Source organism: Xenopus tropicalis, chromosome 1, assembly GCF_000004195.4.
Source record: "Xenopus tropicalis strain Nigerian chromosome 1, UCB_Xtro_10.0, whole genome shotgun sequence".
NCBI classification, from domain to species: Eukaryota; Metazoa; Chordata; class Amphibia; order Anura; family Pipidae; genus Xenopus; species Xenopus tropicalis.
The window spans coordinates 128,844,251-128,863,734 of NC_030677.2; the positions used below are offsets into that span (position 1 = coordinate 128,844,251).

Here is a 19,484-nt window from a genome sequence, read left to right on the forward strand (position 1 = left end):
CTTCATCCCACATATAATGATGTAAATGTGTTGATTTTGCAGAAGCTGAAATGACAGAAATGACAGTTCATATGGGGTATGTTCACATTGGGGCCCCTACATGCCACATACTTAGGTAAACCTATACATATTGGGCATCAAACTGTTCAGTGGACCCTTGGCGTTCAAATTCAGGGTGTTTTATTTGGTTACTTTATGACCTGTAGGAGATAAGATACTATAGACTAGAAGCTTTGAAGCGATTTTTAAAAAAAATCACAAATTTTGATAAAAACCAATAACTTTAGGAAAGCATTGCGACTTGATAGTTTGGAGTAGACAGACAGTTGTGCCTATTCTGTATTCCCCAGAATCTGTTCTTTCCAAAAATGTACAATTTTCTGGGATAAACCTTCTGTTAGTGGAATTTTGGCCTTGAAATCCAAAGTATGCAGTTTTTTTGGAGCAGTGCTTTGGGAATTTGGTAGTGTACTGCTGGGAGTTTTTGACCTATACAAGTGAGAAATCTCCATAAAACTATATATATTTGGTATTGGCACGTTCAGGAGACATGGGACTTTCCAAATCAGTTGTATATTCATGCATAAAATAATTTTTGTTTCTAGTATGTGTGATTATATTATGGAAAATTTGATTTTTTTTGCATTTTTAGACATTTAGAAGCCTATATCTTGTTACAGAATTGGAATTACACAAAAATTCTACCATATTTTGAAAGCTTAGGTTGTTCTGAAAAAAACGATATATTGTTTTCCTTGGTAAACTAAAAGTCCCCCCGAGGAAAGGCCCCTAAAGTGAAACAGTGCAAAATATTCAAAAACTGTCTGGCAATACAAGTTCCGCTTTGACCAAAATGGCTGGCAGTAAAAGGGTTAAATCTGTTGAATCAGGTATGTCTGTGTCAAAAAATGATACTTAGTTATTTTTGGAGGCTCATATAGTGTTACTACAGCTTTTTTTGCATGAGCACAATTGAAAGAGCCCAAGCCAAAATGTTCCCTTAATAAAATACACACATGTAATGGCTTACTAACAGGCTGGTGGCTGGTTGAATCAACTTGCTTTCATTTCAACTAAAAAGGGATAAGTATTCTTTACTAACTTTATCAAAACCATTGTGTTTTTTTACTGTTGGGTTTTATTTATTTTTTTCATAAGTAATTGTTGTTTTTGGAGCTAATTTACAAAGTTTGTGGGATCCATAGGCTTACAGCAGGTTACATTCCCTTGTAATTACCCTCAGCTTGAGGAGGGTGGGGTTTGATTAGTTCACCTTTACAGACTGCATAAATAGAACCACAGGCACTCCAGTGGAGCTTGCTCTGGTGGTAGGTGCTCTGTAAGTGATTGCTCTTTAAGTGGGGGCTCTGTAAGTGCAGTTATAAACTCAGGAGTTAGTGGGGGCTCTGTAAGTGGAGTTATAAACTCAGGAGTTAGTGGGGGCTCTGTAAGTGGAGTTATAAACTCAGGGAGTTAAACACTAAGGGAGTTAAAAACAAGGTAAAACAAGGTATTTACTACAAGTCCTTACACCTATTTTTGTTAACTGTTCTTGTAACTGGGAGAATGAGTGGTAGCAACATTGAAGGTATGACACAGTGCACAGCCTGCCACATGTATGCAGTTGTGGAGCAACAGTTCCAAAGTGCATACCTCTGTTGTGGATGTGAGCGAATTGCCACTTTAGAGGCTCGCGTTAGAGTCCTAGAGGAACATGTCGCAACACTGCGTTCAATCAACAATCTTGAGAGGGGTCTCTTGTTAACTGAACAAGAACTAGTGGGGTCAGATAGTAGGGGGGGGAGGGGAGCAGCAAAAGGATGATAGGGCAGTAAGCTGGGTGACAGTTAGAAAATCGAGTGTGGGGAAAAGGAAAAGGGAGGCTGCTCCAGGGTTTGCGCATCCCAACAGATTTGCCAGATTGTGTGAAGAAGATGGGAGTGTGAACTCTGGATTGGCGGTTCTAGGTGAGGCTGATCTCTCTAACAGCCGGGAGACCAGTTTCACTAGTAGTGGTGGGGAGGAGAGCAGAGCTAGGCCTAAACAGATGGTGGTTATAGGGGATTCGATCATTAGGAAAGTGGACAGGGTAATCTGTCAAGCGGATCGCTTCAACCGGACAGTTTGCTGTCTTCCTGGTGCCAGGGTTCGGCATGTGGTTGATCGGGTTGACACATTATTGGGAGGGGCTGGGCATGACCCGGCTGTCTTGGTACATATCGGTACTAACGACAAAATGAACGGTAGGTGGGGGACTTTAAAGAGTGAGTTCAGGGATCTAGGCTCTAAGATTAGGCAAAGGTCCTCCAATGTCATTTTTTCGGAAATTTTGCCGGTGCCCGCGTGCAAGTTTAGGGAGACAGCGGGAGCTTAGGGAGCTAAATGCGTGGCTAAAGTCTTGGTGTAGGAAGGAAGGGTTTGGGTTCCTAGAGCACTGGGCTGACTTTTCCTTGGGGTACAATCTATACAGCCCTGACGGATTGCACCTCAATGGAAGGGGGTCTGCTGTGCTAGGGGAGAGAATGGTTAAGAGGTTGGAGGAGTGTTTAAACTAGACAAGGGGGGGTGGGTGAGCTAGAATTCCATGGGAAAATTAGTGTAGACGGGGTAGGGGGACTAGCAAAGGGTTGTGGGGGAGGAGTGAGGGGGGCATATAGTTTATCAGATAAGGAGCTTCCGTTACAAGGAAAGCAGTCTCATAATTGCCTTAGCTCTAATTCTCCCTTAGCTAATGTAAACTTCAGAGGGAGAAGTAATAATCTCCGCTGCATGCTGGCTAATGCGCGTAGCTTGTCGGGTAAATTAGGGGAGCTGCAAGCTATTGCATGTATTGAAAATTATGATTTAATAGGTATCACTGAGACCTGGTGGGATGATAAATGTGACTGGGCTGTGAATTTAAATGGTTATACACTTTTTAGGAGGGACAGAGAGATTAAAAAGGGTGGAGGGGTTTGTCTTTACGTAAAGTCAGACTTAAAGCCATGTAATAAAGACATTACCAATGAAAACGTTGAATCTCTTTGGGTAGAAATTTCAGTAGGGCTGAAGGTCACAAGGAAAATGATCATTGGTGTATGTTATAAACCACCCCGTATAGATGAGGGGGATGAGGCCCAGCTATTGTTGCAAATGGAGGAGGCTTCAAAACTGGGTCAAGTTGTTGTTATGGGGGACTTTAATTATCCGGACATTGACTGGAGTAATGGGGTGGCTAAGTCAGAAAAAGCTAGTAGGTTTGTAAATATGCTAAATGACAACTTTTTATTTCAGGCAGTTCAAGAACCCACTAGGAATGACGCTATTTTGGACCTGGTGATTTCTAATAATAATGAACTTATCTCTAACATTTGTGTGGGTGAGCATTTGGGGAACAGTGATCACAACATGGTCTCCTTTGAGATAATGCTGCAGAGACAGCGCTATAAGGGAGTAACTAAAACACTCAATTTTAGACGTGCAGACTTTGCCAGTATAAGGGCATCTCTGCAATGTGTCAACTGGGAAAGGCTTTTCATGGGGTTAGACACAGAAGGAAAATGGAACATCTTTAAAACATTGCTTTGTAGGTATACACAACAGTATATCCCCCTTGTAAGCAAGGAGAGGCATCGCAAAGCAAAACCTTTATGGCTGAATAAAAGTGTTATTGTCGAGGTTGGTAAGAAAAAACGTGCTTTTAGGGCATTCAAGTTAGCTGGGACAGCGGAAACTTTCATCAGGTACAAGGAAGCAAATAAAGCATGCAAAAAAGCTATCAGGCAAGCTAAAATAGAGATGGAAAGGGATATTGCAGCTAGGAGTAAAAAGAATCCAAAATTATTTTTTAATTATGTGAATAGTAAAAAATGAAGCAAGAAGGGGTGGGAACTTTATTATCACGGGGGGGTACGTTGGTTGATGAAAACGGGGAAAAAGCTGAAATTTTGAACTCTTATTTTTCATCTGTCTATACATCTGAGGAGCCAGATAATGAAGGCTTCCCTTGTAATATGCCCAGTTCTAGTAATTTAGCTACTGACGCATGGGTCACTCGGGAGGAAATTCAAAAGAGACTTGAACATGTAAAGGTAAACAAAGGTCCAGGGCCGGATGGGATTCATCCCAGGGTATTAAATGAGCTGAGCGCTGTGATTGCCAAACCTCTTCACTTAATTTTTCAGGATTCATTGAGGTCTGGCATGGTGCCGAGAGACTGGCGGATTGCTAATGTGGTGCCGTTATTTAAAAAGGGATCCCGTTCTCAGCCTGAAAACTATAGGCCTGTTAGTCTGACATCAGTAGTAGGAAAACTTTTGGAAGGGGTAATAAGGGATAGGGTACTTGAATACATTGCAGTTCACAATACTATTAGTTTGTGCCAGCATGGTTTATGCGTAACAGATCTTGCCAGACTAATTTAGTCGCCTTTTATGAGGAGGTGAGTAGGAACCTTGATGCTGGAATGGCAGTTGATGTCATCTACTTGGACTTTGCTAAAGCGTTTGATACAGTACCTCACAGAAGGTTAATGATCAAATTAAGGAATATTGGCCTAGAACATAATATTTGTAATTGGATAGAGAACTGGCTGAAGGATAGAGTACAAAGAGTGGTGGTAAATGGAACATTTTCTAATTGGACCAGTGTGGTTAGTGGAGTACCGCAGGGGTCAGTCCTTGGTCCTTTGCTGTTTAACTTGTTTATTAATGACCTGGAGGTGGGCATAGACAGTACTGTTTCTATTTTTGCTGATGACACTAAATTGTGCAAAACTATAAGTTCCATGCAGGATGCTGCCGCTTTGCAGAGCGATTTGACAAAATTAGATAACTGGGCAGCAAACTGGAAAATGAGGTTCAATGTTGATAAGTGCAAAGTTATGCACTTTGGTAGAAATAATATAAACGCAAACTATCTACTGAATGGTAGTGTGTTGGGGGTATCCTTAATGGAGAAGGATCTAGGGGTTTTTGTTGATAACAAGTTGTCTAATTCCAGGCAGTGTCATTCTGTGGCTACTACAGCAAATAAAGTGCTGTCTTGTATAAAAAAGGGCATTGACTCAAGGGATGAGAACATAATTTTGCCCCTTTATAAGTCCCTGGTAAGGCCTCACCTTGAGTATGCAGTGCAGTTTTGGGCTCCAGTCCTTAAGAGGGATATTAATGAGCTGGAGAGAGTGCAGAGACGTGCAACTAAACTGGTTAAGGGGATGGAAGATTTAAACTATGAGGTGAGACTGTCGAGGTTGGGGTTGTTTTCTCTGGAAAAGAGGCGCTTGCGAGGGGACATGATTACTCTGTACAAGTACATTAGAGGGGATTATAGGCAGTTGGGGGATGTTCTTTTTTCCCATAAAAACAATCAACGCACCAGAGGTCACCCCTTTAGATTAGAGGAAAGGAGTTTCCATTTGAAGCAGCGTAGGTGGTTTTTCACGGTGAGGGCAGTGAGGTTATGGAATGCCCTTCCTAGTGATGTGGTAATGGCAGATTCTGTTAATGCCTTTAAGAGGGGCCTGGATGAGTTCTTGATCAATCAGAATATCCAAGGCTATTGTGATACTAATATCTACAGTTAGTACTAGTGGTTGTATTTATAGTTTATGTATGTGAGTGTATAGATTGGTAGGTGTGGGTTAGGTGTGCTGGGTTTACTTGGATGGGTTGAACTTGATGGACACAGGTCTTTTTTCAACCCTATGTAACTATGTAACTATGTAACTATGTTATTTTTCATTTAGCAATTATCCGGAGCACAACATTGTAGGTTTTAGTGATTTAACATACAAAACAAAAAGAGAATCTAAACTCCAAATACAGCTTGTCTACTGCCTAAATGGAAGCAAGCTAAACAGCAAAACAAAACAATACATTGTATGAGAGGCTTGTCATGCACCCAATAGAAAAAGAAAGTTACAAGAGATGTGTACAGCCGATATTTCACAAATGCGGTTATTGAAAACTGAAGCTGAGTTTGCTTTGATGGAGTCTCCACCTGCACAGAATTTCATGGGAAAAAAGGTTTTGCAAAGCTTTTAATTCTAGTATTGCCTTTGTTGGAGATGCAATGCTTTTACCCCCCACTTGAGTATTACCTATTTAAAATATTTCCTTTTCAAGAAAATTTCACAACAAAGCACAGGAATCTTGTTGTTTGTACTGTTTGTTAATGGATCAGAGTAGTGTGTAAAAATGCACATACGTGTGAATATTTAAAGCAAGGCCCATCAAACTACATTCCTGCCATTCCTAGCCAGTGTAGCTTATAAAACTCCCCATTATTAACACAGCACAGAAAAATGGAGCACCAGTATAATGGGTGACTCAGTTTAACACGTGAGTTAAATCATAGGTTGTCCTTGGTTTGCATGGGCCTGCACTTTCAACCAAGCTGACTGATTGGCCAACAACAACAATAATAATAATAATAATATCCACATATGTGGCCAAACTGCACTAGCATCCAAATGACCATCCCAGTGAACAGATTATCATGCAATTTTGTGTGGCCAATTTTAAAATGTTTTTCACAGTTAAAGAAAAACCTACACTAATATGTCAGGGTTTGTTTCATACATCAGATTACATTTCCAAAACTGCCTGTTTCAATGTTGTGCCACGTGGCAAGAAGATTTAGGATGTCCATATGTGATCACAATTAATGAATTCATAGGCAACTACCCCAAACAGTCATGTGATAAGTTGGTCATTTGATTCTAGTCACTAAGTTTAGTAAAAAATGACACTAGCAATTAAAAGTACTAATGACGTAGTGCTGTAAATGATGGGAATCGAATGACAATCAAAACGAGCATTGCTCTTTTTAAAATCTAACCCTCTCAGTCTAGTGTTACCCAAAGTCTCAGACACCCTAGCATGCTTAAGTCAGCAAGCCACAAAGATCTTGTTCTGGATAGGGGTGCAGTACAATACTATATTTTTGGCTTTAAAGGGGACCTGTCACCCAGTTATAAAAACTGTATAATAAAAGTCCTTTAAAAATTAAAACATGAAACCATTTTTTTTTTTTTAAATTAAATGATCCACACCTGTTATAAATGTATTTAAAAATTGAAATTGTCAATCATATATTGCCTGCCCTGCCTCTGTGCCTGAAGCATACAGGCGGGGCAGGCAATATATGATTGACAGCTCAGAGTTTTTATTACAATTACTTTAACTTTCCATTCACTCCTCCTAGATATCACCCAGATAGTAAATGCATAACTTTCTGGGGTGATACAAAGCTTGCCTTAATAACAGTGTACACAAAATGGCATCTGCCTGCTTGCTGTGACTGAAGGAAAAAAATGCAGTCATTTATATTTATTGTGTAAGTAAAGTTTAGTTTGCTCAACTAACATGATAGAAAAGGATCTGGAATTATTTCTTAGGAGTGTTCGCAGTGGCACGTTTCATATAAGCAAGTTTGCTGTAAGCAATACATGAATATAATGATAGAGGCTGTATTTATAACATTGAGGTTCTATCTAACTTCTAGGTTAGTGTTCAAATCGAACTGATTGGTTGCAATGGGCAACATCACCAGTCATATTTATCTCTAATGTTAGTAAACATGCCCCCAAATTTTCAGCTGAATAGTCCAACCAGTGGTGCAGATATCTTCCTGAAATAAACAAGAAAAGAATAAAGTGCAGTGGAGCAGCCCATTGGAGCATACTAGGGGCTCTCATGAGTCAGGTTTTCCCCTCTTCCCCAGCATAATGAGATGAAAATTATAATTTGGTTTCCAACGTGTCTTCAAATTGTACAGTATCTGATCAATCATATCAGATGTTCTAAAGAGTGACCCCTGACTGGCTTTAGACTCTACAAAGTTTGCTCATGTGCAACTTAGTTTTCCATTTTCTGCAATGAGACATTTTTAAAACAATGTTTTATTATTTTTTTTTTTTAACGTAAACCATTAGAATGTTGTAGTGTTGAAAGTTAATATAGTAAATGACTGACCAGCACAGTCAAAAGGCACTATGTCAAGGTCATTTTACAGTGTTACCCAGGTAGTGTTTTGGGAAAAACAAAACAAAAGCTGAGGCATACTAATGTTTTCCTTTTTTAAAAATTGTGATGTGAATGTATCTGCAATCAAAAACTAAATATTGAAGGGGTGCTTCACCTTTAAATTAATTTATACTATGACGCAGACAGCGAGATTCAGATAATATGCAGTTGCTCTTCATTTTTTGTTTTGCGTTTTTTTAAATTATAAAGCTTTTAAACATTTTGGCATCCATTTGGTCGCTAGGGTCCAAATTGCTGTAGCAACTTGGCAGTATTTTGAATGACTAGGTGATTAATGAAAGAGGTTTTGAATAGAAAGATAAGAAACAGTTGAAGTTGTTAAGAATAGGACATTCTATCATACATGTATGGGATCCCTTATCCGGAAACCCGTTATCCAGAAAGCCCGTCTCCCATAAAATCAAATTGGAGGCAAAATCCTATTGGGTTTAATTAATGTTTTATTGATTTTTTTAGTAGACTTACTGTATGGAGATCCAAATTACGGAAAGACCCCTTATCCGGAATTCCCTTGGTCCCGAGCATTCTGGATAACAGGTCCTATACCTGTACTAAAACTTAACTTTAAGAAAATGATGACCCAGACCTTTAGCGGATAGGTTGGGCTATGCCCCCATATCTGTGCTTTTTTTTGTCATAAGTTGACTGGATTTCACATAATTTTTAATTGCATTTTTGCAAAACTAAAGTGAACATACAGGCAATTCTACATTTCTATAAATGGTTAAAAAATAATAATTGTGGAAATATACACATGGAGCATGGATCTTTCTCAAATGATATGTAAAGGTAAAAACAGTTCAACTGTCTAAAATAAAGAAAATTAAAAAAAAACAAACTCTGAAACAAGCTCATTTAGTTGTGCTTTGTGCAGGTATTTTAAAAATTAAATATACAAAGTGATGGATTCTGGGACTTTTAAGTCCCTTTGCTAGACCTACCAGTAGCCATTCAGAGCATTATATTGTATGGCTTTACCTCCACATGAACCCCAAGTTTATAGATTTGACCTTCTGGTAGGATAGGCTTTCATTCTCCAAATTATACCTGCATTGTGCTTTGCTTTGGTGTTCATGGAATGTATTATAAGTCAAGACATAACTTAGTTGTCTGCTATTTACCTTCTTATTTCTTAGCACAATAACAAGAAATTGCCTTTGAAGTCACTAATGTTTTCAGAACACAGTACATACCATCATGTTTACTAATAGAGTCAAGGTAAAATGCAATATATTTTTAAAGAAAAGAGTTCCAGACAGAAGTAAAAATACTTATAGAGCTTCACACCCAATTTAAAACATCAAACCCTATTTGAAACAAGAGTGCTATTAAGGTAGTGTCACACGTGGCTCTATGTGGCAGCTCTATGTGGCTCTACAGACAGGCATTGGGTCAGCCTGTGTGCAGCTACACATGGCACAATACAGGCTAAGAAAAGAGGATCCCCTTTATCCGCAGCTCTATGTGGCTCTACAGAAAGGCATTGGGTCAGCCTGTGTGCAGCTACACGTGGCACTATACAGGCTAAGAAAAGAGGATCCCCTTTATCCGCAGCTCTATGTGGCTCTACAGAAAGGCATTGGGTCAGCCTGTGTGCAGCTACACGTGGCACTATACAGGCTAAGAAAAGAGGATCCCCTTTATCCGCAGCTCTATGTGGCTCTACAGACAGGCATTGGGTCAGCCTGTGTGCAGCTACGCTGAACGGACTTTGGGCTAAAAAGATAAATAAAAAAAAAAAGAAAAACAACCCCTTTGATGTTGCTCCCAGTTACCTCGAAGCAGGTTTATTTCTGAATTTTTGGCTTGGAGGCACATTTTGGTTCCATAAAAACCAGGTTGATCGACAAATGGAACCTCCTGTAGGTTGGATGTCCACATAGGGACTATCAAACAGCCATTCACAGCCCTTATTTGACACTGCCATGAAATTTTTTCATGCTTGTGTTGCTCCCCAAAATTATTTTACATTTGAATGTGGCTCACAGGTAAAAAAAGGCTTGCTGCTTTCACAGTAAAAATACTTGTGACACAAGAAGCAAAAGCACAGTATGCACATGAGTCTGACCAGGGCAATTTGTTTTTTGTACTAGCTGTATCCTTTGAATGTATGAAATACTATTAAACATGTTGAGGATCCAGTTACGGGTACACATTTGCCATATTGCACATTTATAATGAGGCTAGGACATATTGCAACACAGCTAGTATTTGGCACAGGAAAAATGTTGTGTGAACTGTATGACAAATGCAGTACAGGTATTGGACCCCTTATCTGGAAACCCATTATCCAGAAAGTTCCAAATTACGGAAAGGCAATCTCCCATAGACTCCATTTTAATCAAATAGTTCACATTTTTGAAAATAATTCCTTTTTTCTCTGTAATAGTAAAACAGTACCTTGTACTTGATCCCAAATAAGATATAATTAATCCTTATTGGAGCCAAAACAATTGTATTGGGTTTATTTAATGTTTAAATTATTTTTTTTAATAGACTTAAGGTAGGAGATCCAAATTATGGAAAGACCCTTTATCCAGAAAGCCCCAGGTCCCAAGCATTCTGGATAATGGGTCCCATACACAGGTAATCATTAGCATTTACCCAAATGCTGGAAATACTTTAATATATATTTTCTTTGATGACAAACATAATAAAACATATGCACAGATGAACCATTCCAACAGAGAGCAAGGCCTAAAGTTCTGTTTAGCACTTGTACCTTGTATGAATTTATATATATGACAAAAGTATTTGGCAAATTTAAATTTCCTATTTATGTTCATCCTAACAAAGACACTGATGACTATCAACCATTCCGCAACCATTCATGCTTCCATCCTACTCTTGAATGGTAATCTTTGTGCTTTCTACTGTTTTCTTTTACTGTGCCACACTGCTACTGCTATGAAAATAATTCCGCTCTTTCTCCCCTATAACTCAAATGAGCCACTTGTAATGATATTTTTGAACAAAGCAATGAAGGCAAATAAATCAAAACTAAAACTGACCTTTGCGTGCCATGTTTGCTTATTTTGTCCACTTCTGAGAATGAACAAAATGAGTCACTAAAAACACACAGAGTCTGCTAACAAAGAAAGATCTTATAGAAATAGGCTGGCGAATGATTGATGGCGACACTAAGTGGTGCCTTCAAGCACTTGTCTGTCCAGTTTGTAAGCGCTGAATGTATCCCCAGCGGGATTAACCATTTGAATGCTTCTTCAATTGTAATGAGTACTCTGTAATGTAAACGGTATTATCTTTTGATCCAAAACATGGAGTAAGTAATATAATCTCTTTTGTGTCATTTGGTCTCGACCTAGTGTCTTCAATTCTGATGTACAAGACAGACAATAACATTGTTCATTCTTGCATAGCACTATGCAGTTTACAAAGCACTGTACCTTGAGCTGTTGCCACTGGAAAAACATGCCAGTCTTCCGGTCTCCTTTTTATGCCATCCCTATAAATACCATTCACCTCCAGTATCATTTTAACTGACCTGCCTGTTAAAATAGCAGACATGTGGCAACCTTAGCTACAGTATACCCAGGATATTTCAATGTAAGGAGTCAACTTGGACTTGGAGCAGGGTTTGTTTTATTTTTTAATTTTTTTTTTTTTTTTTTTTTTTTAGATCTCAAGTCTCCTTTTGGGATACATGATTTGGCCAAAATAACTAATAAACACTTTCCACTTACCCTTCGGGCTGGGCTAAATGGATAGGACAACTAATAAGCATTCACAAAAAGATCTCTGATACTCAGACCATGAGTAATTCCTGTTTACGTTTTTTCAACTGTGACAGAAACACATACAAGGCCAGCACACCCTAGCTTTGGTCTCTGCCCTCCACAGATTTATGTATAGCAGAAAGACTCATGTATGACCTAGGTTTTTTGTGTATCTATTCAGACTTTTTTTTGACATGAGCAGGTGTGGACAAAAGAAAAAAAAATACAAATGACTTATGCAATCTGTATTTAAGAATGATATTTCAATATGTTCACTTTGTTGCAGGTAGTTTTCTGCATATATCTGTGGAAAGTGAATGTAGCCTTAGCCTTTACTTTATAATGAATATTTCTGTTTCATTGTGCTTTTGTTTTTAAATGAAAATATAAAAAAAACGTAGTGAGATAATAAATCTCAAAAACAATGAAGCCTTTTAGAACTAAACAATAGGCAGGTGAACACAGTACATGGAGCACATCCTGCTGTACTGAAAGCAGTATAAGATAAGAAAATATTGGGGGGGGGGGGGGGCTTTAAACATTGCATGAATATTGCATTTCTGTTCAATGATTCCAGTTATTAGCCACCAAATACTGTGCAGACTACCCACTTTTGTAGCACAACCCTGCAAAAAATGCACAAATAATTTTTACCTACATGGCCTGAAATGCAAAAGACCTACATTTATTGAATAGTAAAGACCATTTAAAGAGAATAAGGGAAGGCCTCTTTACCAATTTTTGATATTAAGGGGGAAAAAATTATCTACCTTATTTAAGAAAAAATGTGACAGAATATGCATGGTCACATTTTTTTTGCAGAGAATAACTTGCATACAAGAGAGAATCACATTGATCCATCCATATTCAATGAGGCTGAAAACATGTTTTAAAAAAAAAAAAAAAAAGATTTTAGAAAACACTAGTGGGTATTTGTGTGTTTTTTCAAGGCTGTCAATGAGAGCCGACAGCATTTTGATCTGTAGGATGTTAGGCATACTTTATGCTAATGATCCCCAACCAGTGGTTCGTGAGCAACATGTTGGTAAGGAGGCAAGTTTTGGTTGCATAAAAAACAAGTATAATTGCCAAACAGAGCTGTCTGTAGGCTGCCAGTCCACATAGGGGCTAACAAATAGCCTATTATAGCCCTTATTGGCAGCCCCAGAAACATTTTCCATGCATGTGTTGCTCCCCAACATTTTTCCATTTGAATGTGGCTCACTGGTATAAAAGGTTTTGGATCCCTGCCCTATGCTGTTTGGAGTGAGCAGAAAATGGATAAAGAGAATAATAACCTCCTATGTGCCTGTATAATTACTGCAAAAAATGTATAATCAGCATATTAACCCCAGATGTGCCAGTATAATCATAAAAAATGGATACATGCCAGTATAATTACTACAGATAATGGATAAAGCCTTACTAACCCCAGACATGCCAGTTAAATCACTGTAGAAATAGCCAAGTAGAATTCCAAAACACTAAGATCACTGCAAATATGGCTGATGCGCGCTCTATTAACTCCAGACATACAATTAAGATCAAAGCAGAATTGGATATTCTGCACAAGCAGAATATCAACACCAAAGTTTTAATATTTCCTAGAGCTCCCACATTGCTCGTCTTTCTCTCTCTCTGCCACCCTCTGCCTGGCTTAAACTAAAATCAAAAGCCAAGCTGGCTGTGCATTCCACATTTTTCTCAAGGAGCAGAAAGCACAGAGTTGGCCCGGAAGAACCAAAGACAAGTAGGGCAACTGCAGTCTGGAACAGCCTAGGAATCTAGACTGTCTTGTGAAAAGCAGGACAGTTGGGAGGTATGCATTTGTGTCACAAGACATAGACCAGAGAGGACCTGTGAAGTGTCTAAAAGGTAATAATTATGTTTAGTCCAAATTAAATGCAAGTGCCATATATTATTGTCAAAATGATAAGAGTGTTTTTAAATTTGTTTTAAACCCCTCTTTAAGACATACGTTTGACAGAAAAAGAAAAAACAAACTGAAACGCATCAAAACTACCCATTGTTAACATTTTATAGTACAGGTATCGGACCCCTTATCCGGAAACCCGTTATCCAGAAAGCTCCGAATTACGGAATGCCCGTCTCCCATAGACTCCATTTTAATCAAATAATTCAGAATTTTAATACCGATTTCCTTTTTCTATGTAGAAATAAAACAGAACCTTGTAATTGATTCCAACTAAGATATAATTAATCCTTATTGGATGCAAAACAGTCCTATTGGGTTTAATTAATGTTTTATTGAATTTGTAGTTGACTTAAGGTATTGAGATCCAAATTACGGAAAGACCCCTTATCCGGAATACCCTTGGTCCCGAGCATTCTGGATAATGGGTCCTATACCTGTACCAATAACTTTGAAAAGATTCAGTCCCATAATCTAAGTTTTTTACTTGTCCTGGTCTAAGATATCTGGCTTTAATTCAGGCTTTTGGGTGTCACATTACAGTGTCTTATAAGTATAATATTAATTTGCTTTCACTTAAGGGTGGTAATGGCATGTGACAGTGGTAAAGTTACCTCTCATTCGTCAAGAACGAGAAAATGGTAACTGTCCATTCTTAGGGTGTGTTTTAACTAGTTCCAGAATATTAAAAATCCCAGCACTTTCTGCAAGATATGGATTAAGACCATCCTTGGTGCTTCAACAAACTGTGGAGAGTTCTTAACATCTCCTCACTTTTGGCAAATGAGAGTAAGGCTAATGCCAGACGGGCTTGTTCTTGAACTACAGATAAACACAAGCTGAGAATCAGCCCCTTTGCTACCATGAGCCTCTCCCTGTGCCTGCACCCGAACCCATTGCATCAGTCTGGGTGACAGAGCAAATTTCACACACTGAAATTATACAGGCACAGCTATGTAACAATCTTCACATCTCACATTGGACAGAATGGGTTTTGGGGCTGGAGATGCTATAATGCACGTGTCAAGGAATGGCCTAGATCAGTGGTCCTCAACCAGTGGCTCCTGAGCAACATGTTGCTTACCAACCCCTTGGATGATGCTTTCAGTGCCCCCAAACCAGGTAGTTATTTTAGTATTTCTGACTTAGTGGCAAGTTTTGGTTGAATAAAACAAGATTTACTACCAAATAAAGCCTCCTGTAAGTTGATAGTGTGCCTAGAGGATACCTAATAGCCAATCACATACGTTATTCGGCACCTTCATGAATTTTTATGATGCTCGTGTTGCTCTCCAAATCTTTTTACATTTGACCGTGGCACATGAGTAAGAAAGGTTGGGGACCCCTGGCCTAGATCATCCAGGATTTATATATAAATTAACAAAAATAATATATAAATCTAAATATGAGTACAAAGCTCTAATGACCAACTTTAACATTTAAAGTAAAATATTATTCAGCAATTTTGTACATAAAAATTCTTACTCATTCAGTCTTCCATTTGTGATCTATCGCCTCTTTTTTCATTCTGTGAAGGTAAATTAAAAAAGTATAAATGTAAATTGTTCTTATCTTTGGTATCTTTAAACATTAATGTTGATGCATGCAATCAATGTAGAAACATTTGAATTCATGACACAGTAAACACTGCATTGCATGATAAGTTGAATAAGATGAAAAAGAGTAAAATTCAGCAACAAAATCAGCAGATTCAGTGTAATACATACAACTATTGGAGTACATGAAACTTTATTTAAAAAAAAAAAAATTCACTTAAGAAACACCTAATAGGATCCGAAAGACTTTGTTCAAGTAAATGACACAAGCATAATTTTGTTTAATCAACCCAGAAATGAAATGTCATGTATCTTTAATTTCCTGCAAGCACTATGCTTTATTTTTGTGCTAGCAATCTGACCCGGATGTATAAATTATTAAAGCAATGTTATATTTCCAGAATATATTGCAGTATAGTTAATAACAAAGCAATACAATTCTAAGAAAAAAAGTACATTTTTCAAAATGCAAAGACAACACAAAATCCCAGCACTGATTTCTTGCACAAACACATATATAGTGAATGCCGGAGGGTACCATTACGACCTACACATAAAAAGGGTTTGTAAATTAATAGTGACATGCTAAATTCACAGTTTGCCAATTGGCTTTAAAAATGACCATCAATTAGAAAGTCAATAGAGCCCTAACATTCAAAAAAATGTTTTACATCATATATAAAAGCATTAGAATTCCTTTTTGTGTACATTAAATTGCTGCAGCTACAGGGGTTCTGGTGATAAAAATGCACAGAGGACACTATAAAGTTGCTAAGGTAACTTTACTCTTGATTTCACATATTTTTTGTCCTTTGGTGAAAGTTTTATCATTGCCATTTTTTTTCTAAGATAAAAACAAGGTTTCCTCACAATGAAAATAATAAAGCTAGCTCCATTCATGACACAGGAAATTTGCTCTGTGCATTTCTTTTGTGTTCTCTAAGATTTATGGTGCTTTCTAAGTTGCCCTTTATATTTTCTAAGTGACCACACAAACAAAGGCTCTCCATCTGTGGATTCATTAATTGCCGGGAGGATTATGCTGGCATCTCATTGTAGTACAGTGCATGGCAAGCAGCCAAGCTCTTTCAAAAAAAAAAGTAAATAAAATAAAAACCATCAGCTTCCAGGGCAGCAAATCTTAAGTATGGGTTGTAAAATGGTTGTTTTAAACATTTCCTCAAGGCAATTTGTAGCTTAGCTAAGAAGAATTGCTCATACAGCATAATTACTAAAGGATTTAGTCAAGGGCAAAAGAATTTGCTTTTCTGCTTACTTAGTACAGCAGTTAGTAAGTTGGATATAAAAGCAGATAATCATAATATAGCAGGACAAAAAAAACACAAACAGATTATGAGATTCCCCAAATGTTCAGGATAATTCAATTCTTCAATTCCAAGGCTCTGTTTATGTCAAAATATAGACTTTCCAGTTATAGCAAAAAAAACACTGTATTCTACACAGGTTATGGCTAACTAAAATAGCAAACCTGTGCCCTAAAACTCAATTTCCCATTACATGACTAATTATATAAACTGTTTTTTAGTGCTGAGTAACAGTACATTATATTTACTCAGATATTTTGTTGTTATTGGTCATTGGTTATGTTATGAGGAACAGGTACTACAAACTGCTTGGCTTGATCAGGGAGAAGGCAACCAACTAACTCTAATACCAGTAGTCAACTAACCAATAAATATAATTAGCCATGTATGTCAACCTCACAGCTATCTACTATTATGAATTCCCAGTACCCTAAGTTAAAAATACCAGTATGAAAGAAAGAACAGAAAATAATGCACGGTAATCTGTAATAATGTTTGGAAATGTTAGGTAGGAAGAAGTCTTTTGGTCAGTTAACATATCTAAAATGTTGTTGTAATAGAGATTTAGTAAAAATAAAAAAAGTCTACAAGAATTATATAAATACACACCTAAAAAACACCTTCACAGCCATGTCCCTGGGCATTATTTTTTCAAAGCATTCTTCAAAGACAGAAATTTAATCTGAACTGGAGATGCGATAAGGTGTCACTGACTGCGGTAACCATGGCACTGGGCTTTATGTGAAAGGAAATCTAATACATGTGCTTCATTCCGGCTGAATTTTTACTCAGCTTTTGAAGTTAACTTCCTAAAGTGAACCTTTGTTGAAAAGACAAAAAAGCACTGCAATAAGCAAGTCTGTTTTTAAGAACATGTTATCTATTAAAGCGGTTTACACACACTACTGTTCTTTAAATTGGTTCAAACCGAATGCACACAAATACAAAAGAGAAAATAGATTAATTCATCTCATAAGGTTTATTTTTATATTAACCCAGTTGCGTTGGTTGTGCATATCTTTATTTTGATTAGGAAAATCTAAAAAGGTATCCCATAATATGCAGGTACAAAATGATGTACTGTGTGATGTCATCAGTTATTATCAGTGCTTTGTGATGCAATTTGTAACATGGCTCACCAAACTTGTGTATTATAAAAAATAATGTAAAATATGGACATGGTAGATCTTGGAGTTCTATGACCTGTATAAAAGCACTTTGCATTCAGCTTTGTGTTTTTATATGGTCATGGAACTCCTATGTGACATATGAAATCCTTATATTTTACAATAGTGAGTACATCATTCCCAAAATTACTTGTATATACCCTTGTATAATACACTTTATAGATATTATATATAACTTACATTAGTTGCTGCCCAAGAGGAGCTTACAACGTAAGGTATCCACCACACGTACACATTATTTTTATCAGTAACCAGTTCCATTTCTGGAACTAAACCTAGGGCTGCAGCACTGTGGCAACAAAGGGGCCAAAGGGGCACCGGGGAAAAAAAACAAAATGGGCCCCCGGACTGGTGCCCCTGTTAAGAAAGAACAGCACCAGCCCGGGGTAGCAGCGAGCGCTTCTTCTTCCGCGTTGGCGCGCAGCGCATGCACATTGGAGTGAAAAGCTGAACTTTAACAACAAAGTCGGCTTTTCACTCTACTGCGCATGCACTGGCCCAGGGATTCCGCCGCAGAAGAAACGCGGAAGAAGGAAGCGCTCACTACAGATATCCTGGCCTGGTGTGGTAAGAGGAGCCTGGATGAGTTCTTGAAATAGCATAATATCCAAGGTTATTTTGATACTAAAATCTAAGTATTGATGTTGGTATAAATGGTTTATGTATGTAAGTGTATAGATAGGTCAATATAGGTCTATTTGTATGTATTGGGGTTTGCTTGGAAGGGTTGAACTTGTAACTATGTAACTACAGTATGTAATTCATATATCTTAGATAATTTATGAACAGAAACAAATAATTTGCACCAGTGCAGTATTACATAGCAACCAGTGAGTAATTTACAATGTCAAAATAATCCAATGTTGTAGCTGTGTTGACAGATAGTAATAAAGAGCATTATTGTAAAGTGTGAGTGTGTTTAGAGAGTCCGTATCAAATCACAGAAAGGGCCAGACCATCAACTCTCCCATAATTTTGAGGGTTATCCATATTTTTACTCTTGTCTGGGAAGGATTGTGGAAATGTTTGGGTGAAGGTTGGTGTAGTCTGCACTAGTGCTGGGCGGTATACCGGTAAAAACCGATCACCGTTTTTTTTTTTTGAAACCGATATGAATTTTCGACATACCGGTGTGCTGAATACTTCCGGGTGCGCACGTGACGTCAGCGCGCACGCGACGTCAGCGCGCACACTACAAAAGCGCCATCGCTAGGACGCATTCAGAGTCGGATACCAATGTGAGCTGTCGGGGGTGCCTGGCCAGTAATTATATTTTATGTGAAGGGGATGGGTGGGGGTGGGTGGGTTATACTTATGTGAAGGGGATGGGTGGGGGTGGGTGGGTTATACTTATGTGAAGGGGATGGGGTTGTGTTTGGGGGGGTGGGATGGGGTGGGGGGTTATATTTATGTGAAGGGGATGGGGGGTGTTTGGGGTGGGGGTGGGTGGGTTATACTTATGTGAAGGGGATGGGGTTGTGTTTGGGGGGGGGGTGGGGTGGGGTGGGGGGTTATATTTATGTGAAGGGGATGGGGGGGTGTTTGGGGTGGGGGTGGGTGGGTTATACTTATGTGAAGGGGATGGGGTTGTGTTTGGGGGGGTGGGATGGGGTGGGGTGGGGTGTTATATTTATGTGAAGGGGATGGGGGGTGTTTGGGGTGGGGGGTGTGTGCGGATGGGGGGGTGTTTGGGGTGGGGGGGTGCGTGCGGATGGGGGG

The 19,484-nt window shown here is 38.4% G+C and overlaps 1 protein-coding gene across 2 annotated transcripts in view; it reads right to left on the reverse strand.

Annotated features, from left to right (window-relative positions):
• kank1 (KN motif and ankyrin repeat domains 1) overlaps positions 1–19,484 on the reverse strand; it is a 117,580-nt gene that overhangs the window by 82,188 nt on the left and 15,908 nt on the right. Inside the window, 1 exon segment of one of the 2 annotated variants that reach the window (NM_001128640.1) lies at positions 15,183–15,225. The exons of the other annotated variant lie outside the window; for it this stretch is intronic. The gene's annotated coding sequence lies outside the window, so the exon portion shown is untranslated. 2 annotated transcript variants of the gene reach the window in all.